Below are 19,922 nucleotides of genomic sequence, written 5' to 3'. Positions count from 1 at the left end.
TTGGAAAGAAGTGCCAAATATGGACTGCTTTGCCAGATACAGAGTCGCCACCTAAATATTTTTTATGGGGGAATTTAGGAAACCCTGACTCGGTGCCGAAGGCCACATGTCCGTCATCACCGGAGTTTCTCGGCTCGGGAGCTAGGGTACGATTGGGGAAGGTCAGCTATGAGCACCCCCTCTCACCCGATCCGAAGATCGGCCTCTACTAACTGTGATATCCGTTTTTGAAAATATTATGTGGTCTTATTCCATTTATTAGCCTAGAATTACTATGTTATGCGCACAGCAAACAAGTATAGACTAGATTGCCTAATTTGGAGAGAAACATTGCATATCCGTTTGTTTTGGAAAATGTTTTGGAATTTGCTACTCGCAAGTAGGCTAAAACACGGATTTCAACGAGTGTTTCCGACTCAGACAATCCAACCTTCACCCACAGGCATTCAAACAGTTTATCACATAAGCAACTAGCCACATGGTAAGCATGCTGTCATGTTAACATTCACACACGTGCGAGATGCTAAAGCATAAAATACTTACATCGTACTCCAAGCCAAAACAATAAACTGGTTAGCAAACATGCGTGATCCTAGTTCATGTTAAATTGACTAATGCAACACATACAGGATGCAATTAGATAGGCTCGGCTAACCTAAACATGGTATGTGAAATGCTACAACTATCACGTATTCAATTTGAAATTGAAGTACAAATGCAGTTAGCGTGATGCGCCGAGCCCGGTGCATGCAAGACAAATGTATGAATGCACGCATGCATGGCATAAGGTATGCTAAATTTAAAGATGCCCTAGTCTACCATCAAAAGCGGGTAAATAAAAGGGAAGAAAGACGTGGGGTTGGAAGACATATACCCACTCACACACACTTATTACACAATTGCCCTCACTCGGAGGGTACAAATACATTAATTATTACAGAATTTCTAATTAATTAATAGAAAGAATGCAAAAAAGGAGAAAGGTGGCCACAGCCTCCGCCTCGGGATGCGCAAATGATGCATGCTTGAACCCGCCTTGCCCGGAAAGTCCGTACCATAGCAAGGTTGCCTCTGTTTATACTGCCCTGTCTCTTTGAAAATTGCCAAAGCCCTAGAACAGGTTCCTTGCGTGCTGCAGAATACCACCGGCTGGAGGAAATTCCCACCGGCCAAATGTAATTTCCATCGGCTGCTATTGGAGTTATCGGCCATTAAGACATGGCCGGTCGGCATTGGATTCTACCGGTCGGCAGAAGATTCCTGTAGAGGACAGTTTTGACAGCAACAGAAGATAGACAATATATGGCATGGGATTTCAGGCACATGTGAGCACGGTCATGTTTCCCATCACGCTTTGAACTCAGGGAAGCATGGCCCTCGATCCTCGAGCCATCAATGGTGCATGATAGCCTAAGAGATCAAGCTTGCCACTTGATGTAAAAATGCATGCAATCACACAAATGAGGACCAAGACCCTATCATACCGAAGTCAAGGGCCCCGGTGACCGAGAGTCAAGGCGCATTACATCACTTATAGTATGAATGCTCCTTGACCCTTACACTTGGTTTGACACCCCAAACCAAGTAATGCAATGCATGCTATGCAAACAATGCCTCAAAGGTACAACATGAGATTGGAAATGCAAGGCATGCCAAATGCCATGCAACTAATATGGCAAGTATGCAATACTAGGCATACAAGATGCAAATGCGATGCAAATATGGACAATCTAAGCAATAGGATCAACATAATACAACACTTGATGGGGCAATTATGCAATGGACATGAGACAAGCATGCAAAGGGGCCTTAAACCATAAAGGGGCAGACCTTGATCCACCCCAAAACAGTGGCCAAAAGTGCCCGAAAAGATGGACAAATACTCATGCCAACAAGCAAGCCAATGGTCCTAAGATTAAGGCACAAAAAGGGGCAATTTACTCCCACCAACATGACCACTCATGGCATGAATTGGACAAGCCAAAACAGAAACTTAACATGCAAAAATAGACCCCAAAACCTACTAACATGGCAGCTAAAGTGGCTCCAACGAGATGCATGCACCAAAGCTCATATCTAGGCATAAAAGGGGATACCCTCAAAGGATGAAAGAGGTCACTTATGTACACATAAAAACATGATTTATGGGCTGAAAAACTATCCTAAATGATACCAAATCATGAGGATGGTCTAAGCTATGCATGCTAGAGGCCAAAATGTTCAAAGCTTACAAGCCAAAACACAAAGAAAGGACACCAAATAAGGCAAGCATGACTGAAATAGATGGCCAACAGGCCTTAAACATGGTAAAATAATGCCAACACCTTCATGGGACTAAGCCAACACATGCAAGAATCATGGCCTAAACACAAGATGCATTTCTAGGCCAACTAGGGGGATGCAAAGCAAGTATGTTAAGCATGCAAAGGGGCACAAATCTGACCAAAAACAGAGATTACATATGACCTAATGTAGACGCGCCCGCGTGGGCCTCATGCTACAGTTCGGACTCGATTTGTGTCGCGGTTCTTAATCTTGAACCAAAGAGTCCAAATCTGGCAAATCGTTTTGAGAAACAGATTTTTGAAAAAGTAGTGCCAAACATGGACTGCTTTGCCAGATACAGAGTCGCCACCTAAATATTTTAAAATGGGAGAATTTAGGAAACCCTGACTCTGTGCCGAAGGCCACATGTCCGTCATCACCGGAGTTGTCTCGGCTCGGGAGCTTGGGTACGATCGGGGAAGGTCAGCTATGAGCACCCCCTTTCGCCCGGTCCGAAGACCGGCCTCTACTAACCGTGATATCTGATTTTGAAAACTTTATGTGTTCTTATTCCGGTTATTAGCCTAGAATTACTATGTTGTGCGTACAGCAAACAAGTATAGACTAGATTGCCTAATTTGGGAATAAACATTGCATATCCGTTTGTTTTGAAAATGCTTTGGATTTGCTACTTGCAAGTAGGCTAAAACACGGATTTCTATGAGTTCTTCCAACTCAAACAATCCAACCTTCACCCACAGGCATCCAAGCAGTTTATAACACATAAGCATCTAGCCACATGTTAAGCATGCTGACATGGTAACATTCACACTCATGCGATATGCTAAAGCAGAAATACTTACATCGTACTCCGTGCCAAAACAAAGAACTTGTTAGCAAACATGCATGATCCAAGTCCATGTTAAGTGCCTAATGCATCGCATACAAAATGTTACTAGAATAGGCTCGGCTATCCTAAACATGGCATGTGAGAAATGCACAACTATCACATATTCAGTTTAGAATTTGATGTACAAATGCAGTTAGCATGATGTACCGAGCCTAATGCATGTAATACAAAATGCATGAATGCACGCATGCATAGCATAAGGTATGCTGAATTTAAACATGCCCTAATCTACCATCGTAAGTAGGTAAATAAAAGGGAAGAAAGAAGTGGGGTTGGAAGACATACACACCACCCACACACACTTATTACAGATTTACCCTCACTCGGAGGGACTGAATAAATATTACAAATTAATTAACTACGCAAGCTAATTAATAATTACAAATTGCTTAATTAATTAACAAATTAACTAAACTAAAGAAAAACAGTAAACCGCCTCGGGGAACGCGCCGCCATGCGTGAGCTGCCTCTGTTTTCCTTCCTTCACCCCTCTGGAGGCTTCCAAAACCTCAGGACTGCATCCCTGGACACTGGGGAGTGCCACCGGCTGAATGAAATCACCACCGGCAGTGGTATGTGGCCACCGGCACAAAATGAAGCCATTGGCAGATAAATGATTGCCGGCCGGCACATTACACTGCCGGTCGGCAGAGTGTTCCTGCAGAACCTGCAACTCACAGCAACAGAGGGCAAGGCAAAGCATGGCAGCACAATTCAAGGCATATATGCACCAACCATGTCCCTTATCATGATAATGACTCAAAGGGGCATGTGCCTCGATTTTCGGACCACCAATCACGCGTTTCCATGCATGATGGCCCAAAGAACCAAGTATGCAACTTTGATTTCAAATGCATGCAAACCAAATCAAACCAAAGTCCTAATCCCTATCACCAAATCAAGGGACAAGGAATGCATGTAAAATGCAATGCAACCTAAGCATACAAACTAAGGATGCAACATGGCATGGCAACCAACTTATGCAAGCATACAAGCATACATATGGCAATTCAAATGGATGCGAAGATGGACTTAAACATGAATTAGGAAACTCTAAATAGGCCTAAAACAGTGGCCAATAATGCCCAAAATGGATGCTAAGCACACATGCACACATACACATGTTAAGACCCAACACTTAGGTACAAAGCAAGCAACATTCAAGCACACTTGAAAGAGGCATTCATGGGCTAAAAGCATGCAACATAAGCTCTGAAAATCATGCTAATACATGGTGCCAAACCAAGCAACAAACCAAGCCAAGCATGCATCAAATGGCCTAAGTGTTCAAAGCAAATCAATGGGGCATTGAACTACACTTAGTAAGACCGAACATGGCATGAGCTTATCAACCAAAAACAGAGTTTTGGGGCATCAATACAAGGCCTAAGGACCACTTAGATGGCATCTAAATGACCCAAAAACAAAGGCATGCACACATGGTCAAAACATGGAGCATTGCTACACATGCTTCCAAAACATCAAAGGGGCATGCAAGGCAATCAAACAAGCATGAAAATGGGACTGAAATAGCATGTAGGGTGGCCCCAAATCACCAAAACAATGCAAGGATGGCATGCTATACATTCATATGCTCAAGGCCAACAAGCCCAAATACAAGGAAGCTGTACCAAGCATGCCAAAATCAACCCAAACAACCTAGGACAGACCTAGAACATGGCAGAACATGCACATAATCTTCACAAGACTAAGCCTAAAACATGCTCCAACAAAGGCTAACAACCTAAGACATATTAAGGCATAAACAAGGCATTACAAGGCAACTATGCTAAGCATGCATGGAGTACCAAAACCAACTTAAAGTCATGTTATATTATGGATATATAAGCATGAAAAACAACCTAAACATGCTCAACACACACTCAAGCATAATGCTCTCTCAAGAGGCCAAAATTTGTCCTTTTCAAGGACAACAAGGAGAGGGGGTGGACCTCTCCTTCTTGGGACTTCAAGGCATCATCTTCACCACTGAAATCCCTCAAGATTTCAGTGGTGAAGAGACCCCAACACCAAAATCCCGGAGCTAGCACAAAATGGCCTAAAATGAGGCCTTTCAAGGCCTAAGGGTGGTCAACTACCCTCAAACAACAAAACACTCTTAACAAACAATAAAGAGGGATTAAAAACAGAACTTTTTTATGTTATACAATAAGCACAAAAACAGCTCTAAGACAAGTGGAAAATCAATGCAAAAATGGGGAAAAATGGAACTAGATTCTCACCCTTGAAGCCTTCTTCACAAATGGTGCTCCAATGGCCTCCTTTAGCTTGGATCCTACACCAAAACTTCAAAACCAGTCCTTTAGAACCTCAAGAGCCAAAGGAAGGTGAAACACTAGGTGTTTGTGTGCAATAGTATGAACTAAACACTATTTTACACACACAAGAGGGAAAAAAGAGAGAGATAGGATGTGTATCTAATCCTAATCCTAAAACCAGAGCTTGGTCTGTATTTTTCTCTCCCTCTAATGTCCAAAATCTCCAACCCTTGCAACAAGAGAGAGAGCTCCTCTATATAGAAGCTTCTTGTCTTGTAAAGCTTACAAGACAAGCTTCATAAGAGGGAGATCCCTCCATACACATGTATGGAGGGATGCAAAAGTAAGACAGCTGTCTAAAAATATCTGCAAAAGCAGATGAACAGCAATCGGCCGGCCAAAAATGCCATCTTGGCCAAAAAGAGTGCCGACCGACACAAAATAGTGCTGACCGGCAACAAATAGTGCCGGCCGGCAATATACATTGCCGGTGGCAGCAAAAACCAGCCGGTGGCCTCTAGCCACTGCCGGTGATGGGTGGGGATGGTCTACAAGCCGTACCCTGCCTCTCAAGGGAAAAACAAAAGTGTTTGGTGCAAAACCAGACACTAAACGGTTGAGTTCGGGGATCCTGAAGCAAGGCGCGCGAGCCGAGACTTCCGGGAACTCCAAACGAACACAAACATGGATAATCACCGAGTGTTCAAACGGTGACGTCCAAGTCTTGAGGACGGTCAAAAATGGGGTGTCTACAGTTGCCCCTCTTTGACAGAACTCGAAAGTCATAACAATGACGGGAGTGAATGTCAAAGCCCAGAGACGACCCATTTTTGACAAGGCCGAAGACTTAGACAAACATGCAAGACAATCAAGATATGCGCCCGAAGGCAGGGGCAAAATGCAAGACAATGCACGAAGCCGGACATAACTTATGATCAATGCGAAGAAAGCTGTAATGAAGCAAACATGCGACAGTTTTAAGCTAGCATACCAAACTACACTACAATGCAGAAAGGATGTAAGAGAATTATGGAATTCTCAATACGTCTCACTCGGAGGATACAATACCTGTGCGGCTCGTCTGGTTTCACCAGCCTCAAATGAACCGTACATACAATATCGTGCCTGAAAAGAAAACAAACTTAACAGGTACAATATCGTTAGCAACATGCATGACAATGCAAAATGGATGCAAAATGATATGCAATATATACAAAACAATGTATAAATAATGCAAATGAAGATGCAATGTAATTGAAACAATGCAAGCTATATGCAAAGCAATTGAATCGTGATCCAATCACGAGTGGTTCGAAACCACACCTATGTCAAATAGATTGATGGAGGTAACAAGTCTGTCTACCACAGAACGGTCAACTGAACTGTGAGCATTGTAGACAGACGCAAGAACAAGTATTGGGTGGAATTGACATAAGTGGGGAAACGACCCGCTGGAGAAAGGACTACGATCCTAATGCCGGATGCAAAAATTACACTACAATGTAATATGTATGGATATGCTAGGAAGATGGCAATGGATATGGCACGCAGGCCAAACCAAATCTTGCCTAGGAAAGGCATGTACGCATACAGGTCGTGTGTAACACAGAAAAGGTGCTGCAACCCTCAACCAACATATCAGCGTGGAATTGGCGCGATACACATGCAGAACTGTGTTTTAACATGAAAAGTAAGGGCACATGCCGGACCAAGCTCAACCTGGAAAGGCACAAGCCATAGGCGGAAGGTGATGCAATGAATGCATGCAATCTACAATGCAATATCTACAAATATGCAATGGAGTGGATATGGATACAATGGATATGGCACGCAAGCCAAACCAAATCTTGCCTAGGAAAGGCATGTACACATACGAGCCATGTGTAACACAGAAAAGGTGCCGCAACCCTCAACCAACATATCAGCGTGGAATTGGCGTGATACACATGCAGAACTGGGTTTTAACATGAACAGTAAGGGCACATGCCGGACCAAGCTCAACCTGGAAAGGCGCAAGCCATGGATGGAAGGCGATGCAATGAATGCATGCAAGCTACAATGCAATATTTACAAATATGCAATGGAATGGATATTTACAAAATGCATGACAATGCAGTATGATGCGATCTACGGGGAAGATGCAATGAATGCAAGCTACAATGGAAATGCATGACAATGCACTATGATGCAATGACTATGATTGCAACTTTCCCTATCTTACCAACAGGGTGATATACTAGGTTGGTTCAGTATCCAGAACTGAGGCGTAGACATGCCGCCTCAACCTATGGGGCTTCCATACAGATTTCAAGCCGAGGGTAAACCCCTGGGTATTTAAACCAGACTTTAGTCTCGGAACTCCCGAACCTTTGTGTTCTAGGCATAAGCCGTTCGAACTCTAGTTTCCACCGTCCCAGTTGGTCTTCTAGGAACTCATCGCAAACATAGGCAGGTGGCTTTACCAGACCACCGAAAGTCGTTCGGGCACGACAAACACCAAAGGAATTGCACCTTCAGAGGATTTAGGGTCTCCTGGACTGTGCGTGTTTAAGGTCTCGCCAGACCGCAAAATACCTGTCCGGTTCGCCTGGTCGCTCCAGCCTCAAATGAACCGTACATACAATACCGTTCCTGAAAAGAAAACAAACTTAACAGGTACAATGTTGTTAGCAATATGCATGACAATGCAAGAATGAGGCACGCATGCCGTATGGAATGTAAGTTGATGCAAATGGACTTATATGCCAAATAAACAAAACGTGCACATCAATGCACCGGAGGTTTCGCACCTCCCAAGGATTTAAGGTCTCCTAGACCGTACGTGTTTAAGGTCTCGCCAGACCATGAGCAAAATGGAAGTGTGGTGCACAAAACAGTGCGATGCGCAAAACAGCGCGATTGAAATACAATGCACAAAACAGTGCGATGCTAAGTGTGACACGCATGCCACACGGAATGTAAATGGGCTTAAATGCGCAACAACGCACGTATTCCGGAATGCATGACAATACATGGAATGGAAATGCAATGACGATGCATGAGAAATGTGCACGACAATGCAAAGGGGTGCGTGTTGCAATGCATGTAACACGTGCATAACAATGCAAATGTGTGGCGCATGACAGCGCAATGTAATGCACCGAAGTAGTGTGATGAACTCGTGCAACACACATGGGGCAACTTTTCAATTTAAAAGGATACAAAAAGGATACACCTTGCATGAATTCGAGTGCCACGCACTGGAGACACGGCCTGCGGTCAGAATGGAGGCCGGTTGAGTGTCGGAGATGCACTTTCTTGCACTTTCTTGAGCTATGAAGACCAAAAACAACTCAAATGGCCTAAACAAGGCTGTGGGAATCCCACCGGCCGAAAGGGGAGGCCACCGGCCGGCTGCCGGCATCAAAATAAGTCTATCGGCACAAAAAAGTGCCGGCCGGCACAAAACATTGCCGACCGGCAAACAGTTGCTGATGCGGGGCAGTTTTGACTTTTCACCTTGGGTGTTTTAAAATAGGGCTTCAAGCCCTATTTCCTCACTTCTCTTCCACCGAAATCTCTTGCTCTCTCTCTCTAGAGTGTTTCTCTCTCATTTTTCGCCCGTTTCTTCGCGTTCTACGCCCGTTTCGTCGTCGGATTCGCGATATTCTTCGCGTTTCGGACATTTTCAACCGATCACATTTTTGTTTCGGTGCCTCGTTTGGCGTTCTCACTTTTTCGGGGTTTGTTCCCCTCACTTTCCTCTTCATTTCCGTGCCTTTTCACATTCCGGCCTTCCCGGCCATTTCCGACCCTCTCGGGAGTTGACTTTTCAGTTGACTCTTCGCATTCCGGCCCGGTTTTCCTTCCTCCGGCCATTTTCTCATCATTCCTGACATGGCGGACGACATTCCACGTGGCGGGACTCCCCCGGACCACGAGATGGATCCCGGGGTCGAGCTCCTACCATTGGGCGAGCGCCCGTTCGACCCGGCGACCTACCGACCGGCGATCCATGTTCTGCCCCCCGACGGCTTGCGTCAGTTCCGGAGCTTTGAGAGGCATGTGGCGCCTGAGCTACTACTACGCGAGCCTGCCTCCCACCTTTCATTCGGCACTTCCGAGGTAACTCTCTTTCTTCTGCTTTACTTTCCGCAATGTAGGATACAAAACTGCCGTAGCTAGTTGTACTCTTTAACTGCTGAAATCTGATACACCATAGACCGTAGTTGACTGTAAACATACATACAACTGATATCTGCTTGAGACTGACACATGCACACACACTGCACTGACCCTGAATCATTCAAGCACACTGCACTCACTGTATTTTACTACATATACACTGGCACCCAGTATTCGTCTGAATCTGTTAGATTTGCACGCAATGCTATATCTGTTCTGAAACACTCAAACACGCTGACACATCACGCGCATTTCACTACAAGCACATCGGCACCCGGCATTTACCTGAATCTATCAAACTTGCACACATGCTTTATCTGCTTTTTCAAAACTGCATTTTGAATATTTTCTGTTTACAGGAGGGTTCCCATACCATTCGCGGGTATGGGAATACTAGTGCTCGGGAGTGGTATGATGAGCTCCCTGATGCGGTCCGACGCATCGTGGATCGAGCGGGTTTTGGCGCCTTCTGCCGAGGACTCTTTAGGCTCTCCACTTGTAGGCCTCTCCTTGCCGCTCTGGCGGAGAGATGGTGGGACACCACCGATTCTTTCCACTTTTCTGCTGCAGGGGATATGACGATGACCCCTCATGATTTCTCGATGCTCACAGGCATCGGGGTGGGGGGTGATCCGATCCCATTTGACATCGCGATGGATGAGTGGACCGCAGCTCAGGTCCATCTACTGGGGGAGGCTCCACCCCTAGCTCGCCCAGGTTTCGTCCGATACTCCTGGTTCGAGGCACAGTTCAGGGTTCAGCCCGTTTTGGAGGAGGTGCAGATGACTCCGGAGGACGTGGAGAGGTATGCTCGCGGCTTCCTCATGTTCTTGTTCGGGACTACTATCTTCGCCGACCGGGCGAACACCGTGCCTCTCTATCTTCTTAGCGCACTGGTGGACGTCCGGGATATTCTGCACTATGATTGGGGCGGCGCTGCTCTGGCCACCCTTTACGGGTACATGAGCTCGGCTTCGCGCGGCAGCGGCCAGCTACTCGGAGGTTACTGGCGGGCTTGGGAGGTATATTTCTTCTCTGCTTTTTCATTTCTGTCTCGTATTTTCTGTACTCTGTACACTGCACACACTGTAGTCTGCTCTAAACTTGCTGTATACTGTACACACGGCACACACATACATTCTGCTTCACACTGACTGTACACTGCTCACACTGTACACTGCACACAATACACTGCACAACACACGGCTCTGCCTTTTCTGCTTTATTCTGCATATTCTGCCTTATCTGATGGTCACACTGACATCTGTTTTGCAGTTGTGGGTTTATGCCTACTTTCCTAGGCTTGCCCCCTGTACCAGTTGTGGAGACTCCCCTGGCCGTCCCATTTTCGAGTCGCTTCGACGGGAGATGCACCCGGCAGTCGCGGGAGACATTCGGCTTCTTCCGCCGATATTTCAACACCATCACCCCCGCGGAGGTATGCTTTACTTTCAGTTCATTTAAGCTTTGCTTTCCAATTGTATATTTCAATAACAGTAGATAACAAACTGTCTGTCATTTTCAGATCACTTGGCGGCCGTGGGCTCCTATGCCGACGGCGATGCGGGGTTGGTTCCCTGGTGCGAAGGAGACCTCGCGTTTCCGGATCTTGCTTGAGGGCCCGGTCTGTCGGGCTTGGTACCTGGGGGAGCGTTTTCTACGCCAGACCCTTGGGTTACCTGAGCAGATAGTCCCGGTTCCCCCTCCTGCAGATATGAGGGAGACCGAGGGGCTCACCACTGAGCAGCTGGATGATTACTCCATCGGCTGGGAGGAGGCCGGCTTCCGAGGCGCAGGAGACTATCAGGAGTACGTGCGGACATACCTGATGCGACCTTTGAGCGGCCGTCGAGCAGAGGGGGCCAGGCCTGTGGCATCGGCGGCTGAGGCCGGAGTGGGAGTTGGAGTAGGGGCTGCGAGGAGGGCCCGGGTCCGTGGCAGGGGCGGAGTGCAGGGAGGACGGGGAGCTGGCTGGCCTGCCCTGCCCGCTGTACTGACTTTCCAGGGGCAGGGTGGGTCGACCTATCAGATCCCCTTCGCCCCTCCACCGGCTGGTCACGAGTTCATCGATGTCCCCGACTTACCACCGGTACGTATCACTGCACTTCGTACAGTTATTCATTTCAGTTTACTTGATATTCCACAGAATACTAATGCATCTGATATTTTGCAGGCCTCTTCTGAGTACACCCGTCAGTCGTTGGCGATGAATGCCTCGATGATGGGGATGTTCAGCGGACTTTTGACCTCCTAGCCCTCTACAGCATACCGGTATGTCTTTCTGACACTGGCCTCAAACCATTCATACAATGTTTCACATAATCTGACGTACGACACAACACCTGATACACTGATCTCACAGTATCTGAACACAGCATACACTGCATTCTGCACTGTTAAACTGCCCACGGCATTCATACACTGTACTCACACACTGCATTCTGCACTGATAGACTGCTCACGGCATTCATACACTGTACTCACACACTGCATTCTGCACTGATAAACTGCTCACGGCATTCTCACGCTGTACATTGCATTCTGCACTGATAAACTGCTCACGGCATACTGATGCATTTCCCTTTTATGTACTTTTTCAGCCTCCTTTCCAGATTCCCATGGCAGGAGGTGCTCCAGCCGGGCCTTCTGTCTCTGCTCGGGGGAGAGATGAGGGGGGCAGGATATTTCCCCGTACCAGGGGAGGGCGTACTCATGTCGGGAGTAGCTCGCGAGCTCCAGTCCTGGATGATGATGATGATGAGGATTCAGAGGCGGAGGCAGAGGCGGAGTCCGAGTCATCGGAGGAGGAGACCGGAGACGGTTCTAGCTCGGGCTTTGACGACGACGCTGATGATGCTCCTGGACCCTCGTCCAGGAAGAGGACCAGGACGGACTGACAGCCCTTAGAGTGCTAGACAGAGATGCGGATTTTTGTTATCTTTCTTCTTTCTTGTGCTTTTCTCTTTGTTAGTAGATAGATTACCTTGTACTGCCGCAGGCAGATTTTTCTTTTCCTCAAAACTTGTACATTTGAAAAGATAATGAAATGAAACGGACTTTTTATCTGAAAAAGTGTTTACATTTACACATTTCATGCATTGCATCGCATCTCATCATGTTACACCTCAATGTAAATGAAAATGATTGGTTATTTGAAAATTGAACACTCGCACTGTAATAATCAGATAACTTAAGCAGCCAACAGCAAAATACACCCAAGCAGCCCACTGCCTGATTCTTGGACACACAGCCCTTACTCTGTTGGGGATTAATCTGCATACAGCCCATAACACAGTATTCGGCTCATTCTGCACACAGCAAATTCTGAACAAACGGCCCAATCTAACAGGACGGACCTCGAAGATGGAACCGGTTGGAGTCGAAACACGTTCAAATGTAGAGAATGGCACAGCTTTCTGAGCATAAATGATTTTTGAAATTGAATGAGGTTTTTTCCAAACCGGGATATTGAGCCTACAACTGAACACAGCAGGGAGGACTCAAATATAGGTACACGACCTAAAACACAACGAGATACGCTCGGAAAAGACTACAAACAAAAGACGAGACTGTCAAATGAAAGAGACACGACACACAGACGCGTTAGCGAAGATGGGGGACCTCGGACCACGAGGAGCCAGTTTCCCTAGGCATTGTTTCCCACCCTTCCTGATTTGTGATTCTCTCATCACTTTGGCACTCAAACTCGGTTTTTTCTTTCAAAAACCCTTTTTCCTCACTTTTCTCTCAACTTACACCTCTCTATTCTTCATTCTCTCATTTTTCATCCCTCCCCGGGGTGATTGATGGATAAATAGAAAGTTGCGGGTTCACGCCTGATGCCGTTAGCTCACAGCTATTTCTTCTGGCGGGTAGAGCGCTCTTCTGGCAAGTACGTCGATGACGGGGGAAAGACAGAACGCCTGGCTCAACTGTGCCCCTAGTTCATCATTTTAACCATTCTTTGTTTTTGCTTTCTACTAAAACAGTTTTGATCAAAATGAGAGTCGGATTAACGTACTTGTTCGATTTTTGATTTGAAAAGCATGCAAGTCAGGCAGCAAGCACTGAAAGTTTTCCTTTTTTGGGTCCAAGACAATGGTCCAGTTTTGGAAAGTGGAATAGTTTTCGAGAAAATAGTCAACCTTAGTAAAAAATTTTCAAAAACTATTTTTCAAACAGCTGATGCTCAACAAGCATAGAACTTACTCTTCGAGATGCGCAACCTTGGATCGGAGGCAATGGAAAATTGCCCCTGGTTTGAAGGGGGTGGGAGGCAACGGAAAGTTGCCCATGGTTTGAATGGCGGCTCACGGCGGCGCGTGGCAACGGAGAGTTGCCCCTTGTTTGGGATGGTGCCGCAGCAATCCGCAGACAGTCTTCATTGGCGGTGGTCGAGCTCTTGGACACAGCAATGACGAAGACGGTTACAACAAATATATGGACACAGTCGCCTTGAAGGGTGTTGGCCACTGGACTTTTGGGATGAAATCGAAACCATTGCATGGACTGAGACGCTATGAAAGCGTTGGGGGCTGGACTTCACGATGAAGTTGCCTACGTATCCCAAACATGGGAATCAAGCCTTACGTAGTTCCGGTTAAGGTACACTCGGGTATTTTAACCTTCACTTTTTTTTTTTTTAGGCTCTCACTTTTGCCAAGGCGCCCGATGCGGGTTTTCGACCTTGCGAGCTTCTTTTCATTTCTTTTTTTTTTTTTTTCTTTTTTTTTTCTTTTCATTTCTTTTCTTTTTTGTATTTTTTGCTTTTTTGTATTTTTCTCTTGCTCTAACTTCTGCCTGGGTCGCCCTTCCGGGTTTTCGGCCCAGCGAGCCTCTCACGGGTAAAAGTGTAACAAGTCCATGCCAAATGGTTTTTGAAATTGAAGCCCCTCTGTGTCTAGGAGAACGGCTGTTGCAACGATTTGCGGAAGTATCCATCCCGGTTACTCCACGAGCTTCTTCCGGCGAGATCTACTCCTTCTGATTCGGCTTTGATGCTTCTTGATCGAAGGCTACCTCAAAACTGGCCACACGGGCCTTTCATGGCGTTTGTCCGTTGAACTTTCTGAACGTTCTGAACGGGTTCAAAGTCGGAAAACAAACGGGTTGAATCTTGAGGCTGGGAGCGATCCTAGGCTGCGCGACCTCAAGAGGGATTTCACACAAGTCTTCACAGGGCCGCGTAAAACATTTGCTTTTGAAAATTTTTAAGAAAGTGACAACTCGCTCGCGCCGAAGATAATGTGGAACCAATCTGGATCAGGCCAGGATCCTTCCCAGTACTCACGCCGACAAGCATGATTTCATTCATAAAAAGGCTTAGCACGCCTTTCTTTCTCTCAAAATGGTCAAAATTTTGCAAAACCCGAGGAATTCCTTCCTCTTCGTTTTCATCACCGCAGTGTTCAAAAAGTTTGTTTTTGGAAAATTTAGGTTAATGCAATGAGCTTAGCGCACAGGAGAGCAGGCGAGATGCACTGTCAGCCCAATCAAATTCTCTGGCACTTATGCTGAAAGCAAGCATGAAGTTTGAGATAGCAACAGCTGTTTCAATCGGCTTTGTTGGTGCAACTGGCCCCTCGGCAGAAACAGACTCAAAACAAAAACAGATAATAATTATAAAACAAAATGGTGTTCGGGACAACAACCTCAGAATCACCTAGTATTATATACAACGGGGACTGACTCGATACAACCAGACAGACCCTTAAGCAAAAAAAGACTGACTCAAGACAAAGAGACAGACTCAAAACAAAAGACTGACTCGACATCCAAGCCAGGATTTACAAAACTCGGTTTCACCGATGCTCAAAAATGCGTGCCAGACGCTTCATCCAAAATATACCAAATGTTGCCCGCAGGCGGTTCACTTTACATACTCGCAGTATCTGAGCCCTCGAAATCCAACAACTGAGTGGTGACGGGCTTGCCTGAGGTGGGTGGTAGGATAACCTTGTTATCAATCAAATCCTGCACTTCATGACGAAGGCGGGAACATCCATCGGTACTGTGACCGGACTGTTGATGGTACGCGCAGTACAAGGTAGCATCATGAGTGGCGGGGAGATTCTTCGGGAGTGGCCGGGGCTCCAAAGGCTCAAGATGCCCATTCTTCGCCAATATTAGCAATGCCCTAGACAAAGGCATGTGGAGGTCGTGAAAGACTCTGCGCCCTCGGGGCAGGTACTTTGAGGTTTGAGGATTCTTGCCAGATGCGCTAGCGAAAGGGTCGGCTGGCACTGCCTTGGCTTTTCGGACCTTTCCCGGTGCAGGGTTGGGAATGACAGGAATTGTCTGGGCATGACGGGGCCCGTCCCGGTTTTCTGCCTGGCTTGAACTGCCTTTGATTGGAGCGGGGAAAGCATCATCTACAGCTTTGGTCACTATCGCAGATGTTTGTTGCTTGTTCATCCCTCTGACTTTCAGAGCCTCGACTGCCCACAGCAGTTGTTCAATAGGATCGGCATCTACCTTTGCCTTGTCTTTTCCTTTGGCCTCAGCCTGATCAAGGGTCTGGGTCGGTGCCGGCATGTCGCGGCTGTAGCTGGAAGCCACCTCTGGCTGGCTAAGCTCTATTACAATCCGCCCCAGCAGCGGGGGTTCCTGTGGTATGAAATTCCCGGCATACGGCGCCACTGGCGGTGATGCTGACATCCCATAGGACAGATCGGCCACGGACCTCTGGAAGTCTCCTATCATTCCCATCAATTCAAAGGTGGTGGGCTCACGAGCCTGATATAACTGGGGAGCCCAGACCGGGTGCACAACGGGCAACCTGGGCGGGTGTGATATACTGATGCTGACCTCACTCTGCGGAGCGGTCTCCTGCTCCAATGCAGCCATCATAACCACAACTTCTTCTGAATTTTGTGCCGCCATAAATCCTGCCTCAGCAAGGGGAGACACTGGCTATTCTGTATCAACTCTGCAACTCTCTGAACTGAAAGAAAAACAGGCAGCATTTCAGCCCAAACTAATCAGACACGGGTGTAGCCAAACAACTGTACCCTACTGCTGATCACTGTTCCCAGATTTCTGTTCCCAAAACACTGAATCTGATACCCGCGGATAACTGATTCCTGATAACTGATTCTCAACAATACTGATTCTGGTGCCCTCGGGCCCGATACTCAAACTCGCAAACTGGTATATGCGTTCCTGTAGAGATACACTCTAAAAGCACATAGCAAGTAAGTGAGAGCCAAAACACCCCTATGTTGGGGTAGGGTTTCCCTGTCCTATTTTGTTAGGAACTAGGGTTTCACTATGCACACAGCAGTTTCAAACAACCTATCGGGTAAGCAACCTGTCCTAGTTTGGAATGGTCACTATGGATTTCGAATATGCACTAGGTCGAATGGTCAAAAGGGTGCCCCGGTAAAAACCGGGGTTTGTGTTCCCATGCTGTCAGAGCCCATAGCCGGTCAGCCTTATGGACATGCCTTGACAAGACAAGCCTCCGGCAAACCGTTCAGGAATGGCAGATGGCAAACACTATGTTCCTAGGCGCACCAATGCACATGCAATGCAAAGAAACACATAAATGAAGTCAAAACAGGATATCACGAGTTCGAGTCAAACTCTCTAAAAATCCCCAGCAGAGTCGCCAGAAACTGTAGACGCGCCCGCGTGGGCCTCATGCTACAGTTCGGACTCGATTTGTGTCGCGGTTCTTAATCTTGAACCAAAGAGTCCAAATCTGGCAAATCGTTTTGAGAAACAGATTTTTGAAAAAGTAGTGCCAAACATGGACTGCTTTGCCAGATACAGAGTTGCCACCTAAATATTTTAAAATGGGAGAATTTAGGAAACCCTAACTCGGTGCCGAAGGCCACATGTCCGTCATCACCGGAGTTGTCTCGGCTCGGGAGCTTGGGTACGATCGGGGAAGGTCAGCTATGAGCACCCCCTTTCGCCCGGTCCGAAGACCGGCCTCTACTAACCGTGATATCTGATTTTGAAAACTTTATGTGTTCTTATTCCGGTTATTAGCCTAGAATTGCTATGTTGTGCGTACAGCAAACAAGTATAGACTAGATTGCCTAATTTGGGAATAAACATTGCATATTCGTTTGTTTTGAAAATGCTTTGGATTTGCTACTCGCAAGTAGGCTAAAACACGGATTTCAATGAGTTCTTCCAACTCAAACAATCCAACCTTCACCCACAGGCATCCAAGCAGTTTATAACACATAAGCATCTAGCCACATGTTAAGCATGCTGACATGGTAACATTCACACTCATGCGATATGCTAAAGCGGAAATACTTACATCGTACTCCGTGCCAAAACAAAGAACTTGTTAGCAAACATGCATGATCCAAGTCCATGTTAAGTGCCTAATGCATCGCATACAAAATGTTGCTAGAATAGGCTCGGCTATCCTAAACATGGCATGTGAGAAATGCACAACTATCACATATTCAGTTTAGAATTTGATGTACAAATGCAGTTAGCATGATGTACTGAGCCTAATGCATGTAATACCAAATGCATGAATGCACGCATGCATAGCATAAGGTATGCTGAATTTAAACATGCCCTAATCTACCATCGTAAGCAGGTAAATAAAAGGGAAGAAAGAAGTGGGGTTGGAAGACATACACACCACCCACACACACTTATTACAGATTTGCCCTCACTCGGAGGGACCGAATAAATATTACAAATTAATTAACTACGCAAGCTAATTAATAATTACAAATTGCTTAATTAATTAACAAATTAACTAAACTAAAGAAAAATAGTAAACCGCCTCGGGGAACGCGCCGCCATGCGTGAGCTGCCTCTGTTTTCCTTCCTTCACCCCTCTGGAGGCTTCCAAAACCTCAGGACTGCATCCCTGGACACTGGGGAGTGCCACCGGCTGAATGAAATCACCACCGGCAGTGGTATGTGGCCACCGGCACAAAATGAAGCCATCGGCAGATAAATGATTGCCGGCCGGCACATTACACTGCCGGTCGGCAGAGTGTTCCTGCAGAACCTGCAACTCACAGCAACAGAGGGCAAGGCAAAGCATGGCAGCACAATTCAAGACATATATGCACCAACCATGTCCCTTATCATGATAATGACTCAAAGGGGCATGTGCCTCGATTTTCGGACCACCAATCACGCGTTTCCATGCATGATGGCCCAAAGAACCAAGTATGCAACTTTGATTTCAGATGCATGCAAATCAAATCAAACCAAAGTCCTAATCCCTATCACCAAATCAAGGGACAAGGAATGCATGCAAAATGCAATGCAACCTAAGCATACAAACTAAGGATGCAACATGGCATGGCAACCAACTTATGCAAGCATACAAGCATACATATGGCAATTCAAATGGATGCGAAGATGGACTTAAACATGAATTAGGCAACTCTAAATAGGCCTAAAACAGTGGCCAATAATGCCCAAAATGGATGCTAAGCACACATGCACACATACACATGTTAAGACCCAACACTTAGGTACAAAGCAAACAACATTCAAGCACACTTGAAAGAGGCATTCATGGGCTAAAAGCATGCAACATAAGCTCTGAAAATCATGCTAATACATGGTGCCAAACCAAGCAACAAACCAAGCCAAGCATGCATCAAATGGCCTAAGTGTTCAAAGCAAATCAATGGGGCATTGAACTACACTAAGTAAGACCGAACATGGCATGAGCTTATCAACCAAAAATAGAGTTTTGGGGCATCAATACAAGGCCTAAGGACCACTTAGATGGCATCTAAATGACCCAAAAACAAAGGCATGCACACATGGTCAAAACATGGAGCATTGCTACACATGCTTCCAAAACATCAAAGGGGCATGCAAGGCAATCAAACAAGCATGAAAATGGGACTGAAATAGCATGTAGGGTGGCCCCAAATCACCAAAACAATGCAAGGATGGCATGCTATACATTCATATGCTCAAGGCCAACAAGCCCAAATACAAAGAAGCTATACCAAGCATGCCAAAATCAACCCAAACAACCTAGGACAGACCTAGAACATGGCAAAACATGCACATAATCTTCACAAGACTAAGCCTAAAACATGCTCCAACAAAGGCTAACAACCTAAGACATATTAAGGCATAAACAAGGCATTACAAGGCAACTATGCTAAGCATGCATGGAGTACCAAAACCAACTTAAAGTCATGTTATATTACGGATATATAAGCATGAAAAACAACCTAAACATGCTCAACACACACTCAAGCATAATGCTCTCTCAAGAGGCCAAAATATGTCCTTTTCAAGGACAACAAGGAGAGGGGGTGGACCTCTTCTTCTTGGGACTTCAAGGCATCATC

The sequence above is a fragment of the Camellia sinensis genome, chromosome 12 (genome assembly GCF_055761805.1).
Source record: "Camellia sinensis isolate YWXY chromosome 12, ASM5576180v1, whole genome shotgun sequence".
NCBI lineage: Eukaryota > Viridiplantae > Streptophyta > Magnoliopsida > Ericales > Theaceae > Camellia > Camellia sinensis.
Note: the sequence above shows the minus strand (reverse complement) of the source record.